Consider the following 13,535-nt stretch of genomic DNA (forward strand, 5'->3'; position numbering starts at 1 on the left):
CCTCCATGAAATGCGTCCGCGACTTCACGTACTACGTTATCACGTTGGAAAAGTCACAAGTGATGTAAGCGGAAGCTCTGACCCAGTGTTTACGAAAGAAGACACGGTTTATGTCAAGATTATGGTTTAAATGGTCAGTTCGTGTAAATTTCGGGGCTGTTTTAATCTTTTGAAAACTACGTGACCTTTCCGACGTAGCGTAACACAGAAGTCGTGGACGTCAATCTCAGAGACAGTGCAATCCGTGTACTTATCTTTAAAAGGTATATCTTGTTAATTTCTTGGAAAATGATCAACGGTTTCGCTAGAAAACACTGTTAGGCCCGATTCACATTTCGCGCTTAAAACCACTGAGAAAATGCACCACGCCTCTTCGTTCTTTAAATGACCCGCGGCCTTATTCATCGGCTGGTGTCGTTTAGAGACTTTTGAAGCTGAGATGAAACTGAAACATGGACAGTAACCAACAGCCCCCCATTTAAGTGCATTAAATGGATAAAATAACCTTCCCCAAAAGCCTTAATTTGTTTTCAACAGAAGAAATAAACACACGGACGTCTTGTATGACATGCGAGTGAATGAATTATCATGGTATTTTAATTTTATAGTGAACTAATCCTTTAAAGCAGTTCCGTTCATTTTAAAATAAACCGTCCATCACTTGAATGTAGAAAGACTGCAAAAAAACTTTGCCAAGTTTACGCTTCATTAACACACCGTGGGCACAAAGAATGCATACACACACTGAAGTCGTTCCCTTTATTTGCAGGTGTGAAATAAAAAGCAAAATTAGACCAATTTTCTCATCCCTGTCTATTGAATTGATTCTAAACGTCTTTCTCTTCATTAACTAGCAGGCATGACAGAGTAAACCCAGAGCTCTCCGCTCGCCCACTTTACAGAACACCACAATAGCGAAACACCAATAAACCAAACCCAGCTCTGAAAAGAGAGATTTCTTTGTCTGTGTGCAGTACGAACACACGCTCGTAAGAGCGGACAGCTGAAAGTTCTCAGAGTTTGTGAGCGTCACTTTAAAGCGAGGCGTACACCTGTGAGTGATTTCTATAAAAACACCCCTACCATATCCAATTAGCTCCGAGCGGGCAACCCCGTCACGGTCTCACACGCAGCCAGCAGCAGCTGTGCAGGACACGCCCACACCCGACGCATCTTCAAAGGCACACACCCAGAGTCTCGTCTGATTGGTCGACAGTGTGAATGGGGTCAGATTCAATACTAGTAATAATTTGATTGGTCTTTTGGATCTAATCTGATGTCTTTGAAATACATCCAGTGTCTGGGTATGTGAAGTGCTTGTGTTGTCTGGTGAGACTGGTCGTCGTGCCAAAGTTAGCGGTGCCAAGTCACCAAAGAACAAAAAAACAACAGAAGTGGAGACAGACTCGCTAATCTGATATTTCCTCTACGGAGGCGTCCCGCATGGTCAGTCAACGTTGGCACAGTTTCCGGAAGGAAAAACCAAAGACCTGATGTGCTCGATAAAGACTGATACATAACTTTTCAGTTATTAAAACATCTTCAAACAGAGGATTACTGGAAAACACAACAGTTTAAAGTTCAGACACGATAAGAAAGCCATCCATACAGGGTAAACAGTCTAATTACATTATTGCATTAATATTTATTTGATACATTTTTGGGGTTTTATTAGTGTTTTGAATTATTTATTTTGTTTAAACTGAACTCAAATGACAATGGAACGTGTAGATTAAACACTAATTCAGAGCGTACATAAAACTACAATAAAACCAAAAATTTAATTGCTGAACCAAAATCATTTTTCATGCGCTTAGTTATGTTATTTATATTTAATATGATACAGTATTTAGGTTTCATTTATTTATTTTTAATTTATTTCACGTTAATAATTTAAGTGCCTCAAACTAATGTTCGTTTACTGCTAAGGCAACATTGTTAACTTTTTAGTTAACATTTTTCAAATAATAAAGATCTCTATTTTATTGCATTTGTATTACAAATGTCAAGTTTACAATAAGAACTCTAAAAGAAAGTTAACAAACGTCTCTTCTTTTAAAGCTGCAATACGTAACTTTGTTTTGATCAAATAAACAAAATCAATTTACAGCCAGTACATTGAAAATGGTTTTACTCCAGCTCGACATGCAACGTAACGCTGATAATAATTGTTTATACATCGAGGTGTCAGGTAAAATTGAACAGGAAATCTCCATTTTATATTATTAAACTTCAAGTACGAATAATGAAAAGTAATCTGTGATTTTAAGTTTCAAACAGAGATGGCGACAGAGAGGCAAAAGTTAGGGATTTTCCCAATCACATCCAGTCTTCCATTCCTTCATCACTTAACCACAATCACATTATATTGAAAGCCAATATTAGCGTTTCAAACTTGTCAAAGTAACGTTGTGATACCCCACAGAGCCCAAGCGTTTAGACTCTTCAGGGAAATCAAACCAAGAACATCTCACTTACACTTAACTCCAAACAAAAAGAAGAAAGTATCACAGTATTTTAAAAAGACACACTTGACCTTTAACCCGTGCAGACTGCATTACGCTTCAGAACGCTACACTCTGTAGGGTGCTTGCGGGGTCATTGAGGTCAGTCTCGGTTCTCTCGGTAGGAGAACAGAGAAACTGAAAAAACGTTAGCGCTAAAGAAACACGCAGCTCACCTGCTTTCAATTGAGCGAGCGGACGCTGGCTTTATTATACATAGTTCAGAGCTGTCAGAGCGTTTGTATGATAAGCTCCTCACATCACACTCTTATCAGGCCTCTGTTCAGACAGCGCTGGAGACGCTGAGATCATCTCACGAGTGATGGAGGATTGAGCACCGCTGATGCCTGCGTGTGCTTCCAGAAAGACGAGCGGCATCTACACGCCTGACGTTTACACACCTCATTTAACTCACAAATCCTAAATCTTTCTGTGTAAACCACCTGAGAGGTTCAGACCGTCAATCAAACATGCCTGCACGATGCTTCAGAAGACAGCCTACGTGATATCTGAAAAACGTATCTGGCTCAACTGACTTTTAAAGGGACTGTTAGCCAAAAATAAAAATTCTAACATCATTTATTGATCCTCGTGTGGTTGGTTTTAAGCCTCTTTTTGGTGGATATTTGAAGAAATGTCTCAGTGGTTTTGTGTTCACACAATGGAAGTCATGAGATGACATGAGTGAATAAATGATGACAGAATTGAAACACTTAACTACAAATATATAAATTGCTGTTGTTGTATTCTAGAAAATAAAGGTCTCGGAGAATTCGTGGAAGTGCAGACTGTCATGAGGTAATGTTTGACTCTTTACGACGTCTCTGTTAAGAAGCCTCGCTCTTGAATTCTTTAAAGAAGAACATCAAACGCAGGGCGGCTGTTCTTCAGAAAGGTGCCTCTACACTTTCACACGTTTCTCATTCATGTGAACACGGCCCCCCCATACGTTCACGAGGGTCTCTCGTAAAGGGTCCGAGAAACCCCGGAGAGACGAAGAATTAGGCCACACGAAGAGACGTGAACCTCGGACCTCCTGCATTACAGAATGACGTCTCATCTGTAACAAAAATTCTCCATCTTCAATGTTTAAAAGCACACTTGTCCTTTTTAAGAATCAAGACGGGGGAAAAACGTGACGGAATAAGGAATTCTCAAAAGTATATCGTCGTGTACAAATCAAGCTTTTTTTTCAGAAATTACTCTTGGATTTGCACCTATCCATCCAACACGGTCTCACGAAAATTCGTAACTATTTTATAATGTTCCTAACTCGTATGATCTCATTCGTACGTTTCAAAACGATCTACTTTCGCGCCAATTTGAGTTTAGGTTTAGTTACAGTTTTATATTCTTTGAATTTTTGGAGGATTTACATCATTCAAATTTGTACGACTTGAGTCTCCTCTTAAAATAGTTTTTTTATCAATTTGATTACGGATTTCAAAGCTTAGGAACATAGCGCAATGTTTAATAATAATGCAACGAAACCTAAGCGCTATTTTTGCCTTCCGGGTCTAAAATCCTCATCTGGCCGACGTCAAAGGATGTGACGTGGCGATGTACTATTAAAACTAGGAGTCTGCGTCTCATTATTATTCATGAGACTGTGAATTCTTGACTAATGTGAAGACATTTCTCCAAATTATTCATGAAAGCGTCTTGTGACTGGAGCGCCCGCAACCTTTGCCGGTTTTAAATAGTTCTTCTTCTCACGGCGTTCACACCCATTTTATTTCATTTTTCAAAACCGACAGTGATATAGAATGTAGCTGAAAGGAGAGGTTCTGTGACGCTACGTACTACTATCCTAAAAACATAACGTTTCTCAGTTTGTGTTGAATAAGACCACATACAGACCTGCGGGTGAGCAAATAAAGACAAAACATGAATGCGAAGGCGTTGTAAAAGACACGAGCTATTGAGAGTTTGTGTGAAGAGCCGTGGGCTGCTGGGATATCCAGCGGTGAATGATTGAACACATCTGATCATTACACAGACGTCTCCATCGCGCCGCTCTCTGCTGGAGTCTCAGGGATCACAGGCCCAGCCCTTAAAGTTCAGAGCGACGCTGGCACGTCAGGACGGTGATGGCGGCTGTGTGACAGGTCAATCCATCAAAACGGGTCTGAAGTCCTTAAAAACCACACTAAAAACAAAACCCAATTGCCACTTTTCTCCACATTGACTGAGATATCTGCGATCCGCCCGGCTCACGACGGTCATGGTGTCAGAGCGCCTGAGGAGAATCCGCGGGTCCCACCGTCATGAGAACAGATCAGGTTTTCTCTACAAAGTCATTTGAACTAGTAATTCAAACGCATTTAAGTAACCTGTATGAAAAAGAATGCATCTTGGTTTAGTGTTGACTAAAAGACGACCAGAGCTGATAAACCGAGTTGGAACCAAGGGTGGCGTTATATCCAAGCGGTGTGTCTGAAGCGGTCCGTTTTCCACGAGCTTAAGGGACTGTGGCTTATTTTAGGATGTGATACCGCATAAATCTGCAGCGGAAAAATGGAAATGAGATGGAGATCACGGAGACGTTTGTCTCAACTGTGCATCCAAATGGCTCAAGCCTTCATAAAAGTGACAAGATGACCTACAACTAGAGTAACAGCAGACAAAATCTGTCTACGTATGGTTTTCGTACACACGCCGCCGGGTATTACATCATGAAGAACCCAAAACGCCTCACTGCCACTTTCTTAAATGTTGACAACAGCCCGAAGCCGTCTAGACGGAAAGAAAAAGCAGACAACCTCATAGCAACAAAATGTACAAAGCGCTCAAACCGGCCCATTTCATTGGACAGGTCCAAGCCACAAACAACAGCCTCCTGACATAAAACACACATCGCTGATCTCTGAACAGAAGCTCAGCACGCAGGAATACGGCGCAAGATTACAACGCTGCGTCACGTATTCAACGCCAAACTATGCGAGTCAGGCCTGCGATCGGTTACACAGTTTGAAGTGGAGCAGAAGGGACTTGTGGGAGATGAGACGCATCCTCCCATTGTCAGTAAGAATGATTCAGACGGCGCTCGCGTGTGTGTGTGTGAGTCAGGATGAGCGGTAATCCATCGCGACAGAGGACCGCACAATCACTGCTGTTACTGCACATCCAGCGACTCCTTCATTTTTCTCCTCTGCTCTCTTCCAGAACACACCACCAACCCACCCGTCATCCCACCAGCACGCTGTCACATGGGAGCACTGAATGGAAGTTGTTTTTGGAGTGGGAAGTGCATGCCTGGAACTGAAGCGTTCCCGCTCCGCTGCCTGAATGAATCCTAAAGGCATGGAGAACATTCACATACATCTACACACTTTTAGTTCAAACTAAAAACAAACTTTTTTAAATGTTTATTTGAATCTTTCGCTTAAGTGTGTCAACAGAACATCATTAAAGTGATCATTCTGTCATCATTTACTCACCTTCCAGATATATAAAGATCTCGCCCCCATTGACTCTCACAGTAGGATAAATGACTTTATCATGTTTTGTTCTATTGAACACAGAAGACGACATTTTGAAGAATGTAGTACAGTAAACAGTTCTGGGGAACTTATCAAAGCCATTATTTTTTCCTACTATGGGAGTCTATGGGGGTTACTATCTGTTTGCTTATAAGCGTGTTCATCAGGAAAAAGAAATGAATCGACATTTGGAACAACTCGAGGGGGAGTAAACGATGACATAATTTTCTTTATTGGTTGAAGTATCACTTTAATATAAATGAATAATTACTTATCTACATTATTATTATTCATGGCGAAAAATACTACTTTGTAAAACCATGCGGTAAAATCTCTCTCTTTCTCTCTATTTAGAGATATGCAGCCAGCCACGAAAAAAGGCCGTTCCAAACGTACATTTAATCATCATTTTTAGATGTTTTATGATCATTTCAGTCCAGTTCAGTGTCTCTTGAATTTCAACAAATCAAACCTCAGGAGGGACAAAGTCATCCAACAGCAATGTGAAAGACTGACAACATGACAAGACACATGAAAATCCATGCTGTCATGTTACAGATAAATCATTTTGAATGTTTCCTAAATAATACATGTAGAAATATGACTGTTAGAAAGAATATTTTTATTTTAAATTTGGGAGAAATGAAGAGTTCGGTTCCAACATGAAATATCTTTTTATTATGTTATCATGTTTTTATTGTGTTAGTTAGCTGTATTTTTGGACCAACTGCGGTTTATTTGATATTAATTGGAATCCACCAAAAAAAATATGACCTAAAAACACACCTATCATAATTTAGAAAGTAGTTGAATTCATTTTAGGAGCGATGACTGAATGAATGTGTTTTCAGTCTACTGCCTGTATGTAAGATTAATATTGTATTGAGTTTAACTCATTTTGTTGTTTATTTCAACAGTTTCAATATGCAAAATAACTTTTATATAGATTCAATGGATTTATTGCATTTTGGAAATATCAATGGTCATGGATTTACTACTTTTTGGGAAAAGTGATCAGTTTTAATAATAAATCTTTTAAAATCAAAATCCGGATTTGATGTTAATCAAACCTAAAGATGCTTTGTGAAACCTTGAAACTGAAAGTAGTGGTTTTCATCTCTCCACTTTCTTTGTTAAGAAAACACATATTTACTCAAATTAATCAAAATGGATTTATAGTTGATTTATATATCAACTCTTCATTCATTGATCCAAAGCATTTGACAAATAACTTAGCAACACTAACCCAGAAGAAAACACTCAACTTTTTTTTGGAGGGGGACATTCACGCAGTACTTTAGGCATTTAAAAAAAAAAGTAAAAAAACAACAAGTACCCAGAGACAGGGCAGATATGTAGAGCGGGTCACAGACGAAGTCTGCTTTCAATCACCATGATGTCCAAACTGTGCCCCAACACATCTGTGACTCATCCACCACAGACATCAGCACCCAACTGTTCTGAGACCAGTTAAGATTCTGCAGTTGTCACCTGTATTTCAGTCAAACGGGTCGTATCGTCCCAAACCTGAGTGTGTTTTGTTACAGTAGATAATCTGCGGTCTGGATGGTCGTCTGTCGGCCGCCCGTGAGCACACACGCACAGATCAAGACCAGAGTCCATCTGGTTTATTTTTCAAGACACTCCTTCGTATTCATGGAACGTATTTACAGATTCACATGCGCTCGGATCCGCTGACATGTCCGCACGTGATTTTGACATCCAAAGATGTTTTCAATGACGGACCGCAAACAAACAGCACATTACGGCACGGAGACGACGCGGGCGTGAGCGATACGGTGACGGCCAAGACTTCCCGTGACGTTCTGTCAGAGCGAGCAGGCAGATTAAACACGGAGACATCAGATCCAGACTGTGATAATGCTTTAAACAGCTGAAGACTTGCGGATGTGGTGTATGGACGGCAGAGTTTGCGGTCCCTGTACAAGCAGAGACGGTCTATTAGAAAAGTGTGTTTGATATTACAGACGTTTATGACGGGTTACTGAGATCTCTGCAGATGTGGCCATATGGCACCTGTTCATCAGCATCACAGAAACAACACAAACTCATCCGTCACCTCTCAGAGGATGGCATCGACGTCTAGAGAGATGAAGAAGAGACGGACTGAACAGAAAAGATGACAGACGCTGTATTGAAAGAACACTGTGTGATTGCGATTCATTGTTTTTCAACCGCAGACATTTGTACAGATTCAAGATAAATATGTATGTTTATTGAAATCAATTAAATACAGACCTTAATATTATTTGAAAAACAAACTAAACAAAAATTTTAAACATAAAAATAATAATATTAAAAATAACGGATTACAGAACTTAACTAAAACCAAAAAAACGGAAAGATAAATTCATCTTGTATAGCAACATAAAAATAGCAAATAAATAAGAAAATGACAAAAGCACATAACCATTGGCTTAAAAATATAAACAACAAAAAATGCATAATAATAAAAATTAATAATGAAACTGAAAACAAACCTATAAAAAAATTGGGCAAAAAAAAACGAATAGCATTTTTTTCTAAATGTGATTTAACACTTATATGACGTAAACGACAATGCTAACCATATATGTTGCTTGTAATTGTTTTCAACATGTAAAGTATTTAAAAAAAACATTCCATGCTTTTTTACATTCATGTTAATATAGAAATATTAATCAAAAGCTCTAGACGTTTTCCAGCTTTTCTCTATCCAGAGGCACCAAATAAACACAAAAACGTAAGATAGCGTTTCACATCCACTAAATAAACTGCAAATATCTCACAACCACCAAAAGTTTCCTTCACAAATCAACAGGTCCTTGCTGCTGTCTTCAAAAGCCATTTGTTTTCTCAGGACTTGTACATTTATAAAACCAATTAATAATAAAGCTCTCCAGGGACCCTCGAGGAAATCTAGCTTGAAACAGAGAAATGTGGTCTTTTCAGCTTCTATCATGTGTTTAGGTGCATTAGGTACATTCATGTGATTTATGAATTCACACTGATTTCCAGCGGTGGTGCTGGTTTGACTGGCGTAAATGCCGTTGAATACGGGGAGACGCGTCGACTGCTTAAGAACGGGATTTACGAGAGCGGTTCGCCGGCTTGCCCGCTCTGCAATCTGGAGACGGAGCGGCCCGTGCCTCCTCCCCACAAACGCAGGTTTGCATTTCGCTGTAATGGGATCATTTATAATCCCAGCATACCCGACCCGCAGTGGAAGAAAGCCACCTCTGCTCTTTCCATGAGCTCCATCCAAACATAGCCATGCGTCTGACAGACAGAGAAAGAGACGTAAAGCTAGACGGAGAGAGGAAGAGAGAGTGAGGGCGGAGACGGAGCACGTAGAGAGAGAAAGTAAGAAAGAAGGTAGAGACAGAAAAGAGAGAGAGTAAATTTGGCTTTGTGAGTGGCAGCTGTACACGGGCAATTAGAACGCCACTAACATCGACCGCTAACGGCTCACTGGAAAAATCAAAATTGGAAAATGATTATGGAATAATATCCAAACCCAAGCATCCTACGAGAGGAATATGAGAAATGAGACACGGCACTTTTCAACCTCGCTCTCTCACACGTGAAGCCACAGACACACGCAAAAATACAGTTAAACACCGAAAACCTCAATCACATCCAGCATGAAATTACCCAAACACGTTTCCATGGCCTCACTGCCTTTAAACAATACGATAAAAGATATCGACGTTATTTAATATGAAACAGCAGCAAGAGATTAAAAAAAGATCGCAATTTGCATATTGCAATGGTTTGCGATTACTCAATAATTGTAATACTTCAAAAAGTTTTATATAGTTAAATTTAAAGGTGGATGCAGATAGCACAGTGCGAGACATAAAGTGATGCTTTCATGTAGGTTGGGCATATATTAAAAAAATATATATATATTTGATTTAGTGATTTTACAAACTTTAAGCATCACTGCATCGCATTGTTTGGCAAAGTTACTCCATATCACATTTTTTGTCGATATGGACCAGATCCTTTACTATGGAGGACCAAGGCTGCAATAAGTAATTAACAAATTGTTATAAATAACAAATGATATTTTTTATTTGTTTATTCAAGATTTTTTTATTATTGCACCATTGGTCCTCCATATATTACAAAACAAGGCCTAATAAATTGCTTATTCAGTTATTTTTGCAAGAAATGGACCTGTGTAAAGGTGGATCGTTCTGAATTAAGCCCCTTGACTGCGTTACGATGACGACACTGTGCAGATTCAGTCTGTTTATACACTTTAACACTGTAAACGTACCCGAGTGAAAACACGCCATAAAAAACAACAGTCCTTTAACAACGGAAAACTCACAATAAGAAATGAGAACAAAGAGTTTTAGTCGGCCTAATTGCTTAGATTTTTTCCTTTGGTAACCCCCCCACTCTCTCTTGAATAAATTAACTCAAGTTATTGCTGTCGTGACCTCAGCAGGTTCCCCGTGTGTGTTTGTGCGCAGCTGGTGTGAGTCTGGATTCCATTAAGCGTCCACTGAAAGCGATACACGCCTCTTTTTCCTGGACGCAGAACTGTCCAGTATGGCAGCGGACCACGGACCCGAGCGGACAGCCGATGCCCTGACGGCCGATCGTACTACAGCTCACCCAGAGAACGCTCTGCAGGTTTCTGGAGACGGGGGGGTGGACTGGATTAGATGTCGGTGGAGGGAGTTAATGGCGTTCAGATGGGATGCTGTTACTACATGTTAGGGGGGCCGGACTTTGTGTGACAGCGAGATAACTAGTATTGTCATTGGTTACCCTAGAGGTTGAGCTTTATGAGGTAGCGAAACATTCCATCTGAGAAGTTGTGAGGGGGGGGGCATGGTCTCACTCAACTCTAATGGATGTCGTCACTTCGTGACTTGATTCCTGTAATGACTCGTCCCGGGACGTACGGACTGCAGCGGCGAGGTTTCGATTTAATGGCCGAGGGGTCAAAGCAGATTTGGGAAAGAAATATTGGTGTGTCGTTGCGCTTAAAGTTACAAGACTAAGAGCGGTTGTAATATTTCATGCAATAAGAGCCTTTCTCGATTACAGAGTGATCGCATTGTGAAAAAAAACGAAAATACCACAAAAAACTTTTTTTTCATTCTAAAGCAGTAAATACCATAACTACACATCTTGTGTTTACTTCTTTTCTTGCTTCTGAGTGATGACAACAAGAAACAAAATATTTAACAAAAGTTTTGTGCTCGCAGCAAAACGGTACTGAATTTTGCCAACTACAACCATAAATGCGCTCGTAAGGTCTTTGCACATACGGTCCGAAATATTTGTATGCGTTTTTTCGTATTTGGCACTCGTTTGTATACGGATGCGGAAAACGCAGAAAATCAAACCCAGTCCGAAGTGTTTTACGACGGCGAAAATATCGGAGGCAGTGTGTAAATGTGATTGACACAACATGAGGTCGTATTTATGTTTTAAGGTGCCGAAATTTCCGAGGCAAATTTTCAGACTCAATGTGCAATGGGCTTAAAACATGGACTGAATTTACATTTAGAACTACAGTCTCTCAACCCCACCAAAACGTGGGATGATTTTTGACATCATTGTGCACTTTAGCTTCTCATCAAATTTTAACAATTTTGCATAAAAAACATTGCTCGCGGGGGTGGTTGGGGTGGTGGTTGTTGTAGTTTCTTCACGCATCCAGATCTGCGCGCAAATTTCTCACTTGAGTTGAAATTTGCCGACTTGCACGATTTTACGTCTATTCGCGTGTGTAATTTGCATTTGGTGTGAACGCAGGATTAGACTCCAGATCAACAATACGGGGATGAAAATTTTTAGTATGGCAGCTCCTAAAAGTTTTAACTCTAATATTTATTCATATATTATTAATATAACACAAAAATAACGAAACGAACAATAATCTAGATCTAAAGCATCAATGCAAAACCATTAAATAAAAAAATTCATATAACTATTGAGACAGAAAACAATGAGTTTGACCGGATCTTTTATAGACGAGTGTTTACCTCTTCTCTGTTCAGTCCGAGGAAAGAAAACCTCTCACTAGTGACTGCTAAAGCAATTCTACTCCAAAACTAGTTTCAAGAAGGAAAAAGTCATCTTTAGGATTTCATTCCACGTACCCTGAAAAGCTGAAAAAAGTCTATTCGGAAAAGGACAATCGCACACAACATGCGGAAAGCATTATTTCAATACAAGTACGTTAAAAACTGGACTAATGATTTACTGCTGCTAGTTAAAGCGGGTCAAAATTCCCTTTTACGGCAATCAAATTAAAGAGTTCTCTCTAACTCAGAGGAATATAAATCCGTTCACTCGCAACGGCCGTTAACAAAACACTTTTCATTAAAGAACACATGAAACCCTTCTCCAGCTCTGGACGGACCGCCGAAGCTTCAAGTGTTAAGCGTTACGTTCAATTCGTCACAATGACCGTATAAAAAGACTGTTTGGGGGCATGAATATAATTCTCTTTAGAAAAGGAAAGAATGGGTTGAATGGGTAAAAAGACCATCGTAATTCTACTACTGTTTATTATAATAAATAATGAACTAGGATCTCCAGATATTGACAGAAATCATCGGTTCTGTCTGGCTGACCCATTCACCTTTAAATCACATCATTCATTAATGAGGTTGGGGTTCAAAAAGACTAAACGCTAGACGGCATTAATATGGATTTACCGCATGCTCACAACGTCTTATTTTATCATGTCGGTCAGTCGAAAGCCATCATTCGCAAGCGACCACATCGTTACACCACACCAAAAAAAAAAAAACATGAAATCTAGACAACATTAGTAGGAAAAAGAAAGCCACTATTTCAAACCTTCATATTTTCCAAAGGATTCAAATGATTTAATCAAGGGTTGACCATAAGATCCAAACTGCACGTTTTATTTTACTTTTGTACTTCCCGATACAACTAAAGAAGAGGTTCTTAAAGGGACAGTTCACATAAAAATGGAAATTCATCCTCATGTCATTTCAAACCTGTATGACTTTCTTCCTTTTGAAAGATATTTTGAAGAACGTTGACAACCAAAAAAACTTTAAACCCCATTGACTTCCATTGTATGAATTTCTCAAAAAACCTTCTTTTGTGTTCCATGAAGAAAGCAATATAGGAAGCAGATGAGGGTGAAAAAATGGTGACGAATGTTTATTTTTTGGTGAACTGTCCCTTTAAGAAATTAAGATAAGGTGATTTTGGTCAAGTAAATCTACTGGGATGGAAAAGATTATACGGTTTAGGAAGAGTATTTTGAATGACTAAATTTACAAAACCGTGACAGAACATTTAACAAGTTCAAACTATATTCACAGTTAAGCATCACAGGGTCATTGAACTTTCCTCAAAATAACATATTTTTCCTCAAACACAACTGAATCTCTATTGAGTCTGATTATTGAATTGCTAGTAATGATGAAGTGAGGAACAGGTGTTGGGCTTTGACTTATGGTCCCACTGGATGTTGTTATGTTGCCATTTCTCATCCCGTGACTAAACTGGTCCAGCCGGTTTAACATCAGTTATTAAAGTG

The 13,535-nt window shown here is 39.4% G+C and overlaps 1 protein-coding gene across 1 annotated transcript in view; it reads right to left on the reverse strand.

The window, feature by feature from the left end:
• The window catches only part of bop1 (BOP1 ribosomal biogenesis factor), a 58,546-nt gene that overhangs the window by 14,510 nt on the left and 30,501 nt on the right, over positions 1-13,535 (reverse strand). The window lies entirely within an intron of this gene.

Source organism: Triplophysa dalaica, chromosome 25 (assembly GCF_015846415.1).
Source record: "Triplophysa dalaica isolate WHDGS20190420 chromosome 25, ASM1584641v1, whole genome shotgun sequence".
In the NCBI taxonomy this organism is placed as follows: Eukaryota; Metazoa; Chordata; class Actinopteri; order Cypriniformes; family Nemacheilidae; genus Triplophysa; species Triplophysa dalaica.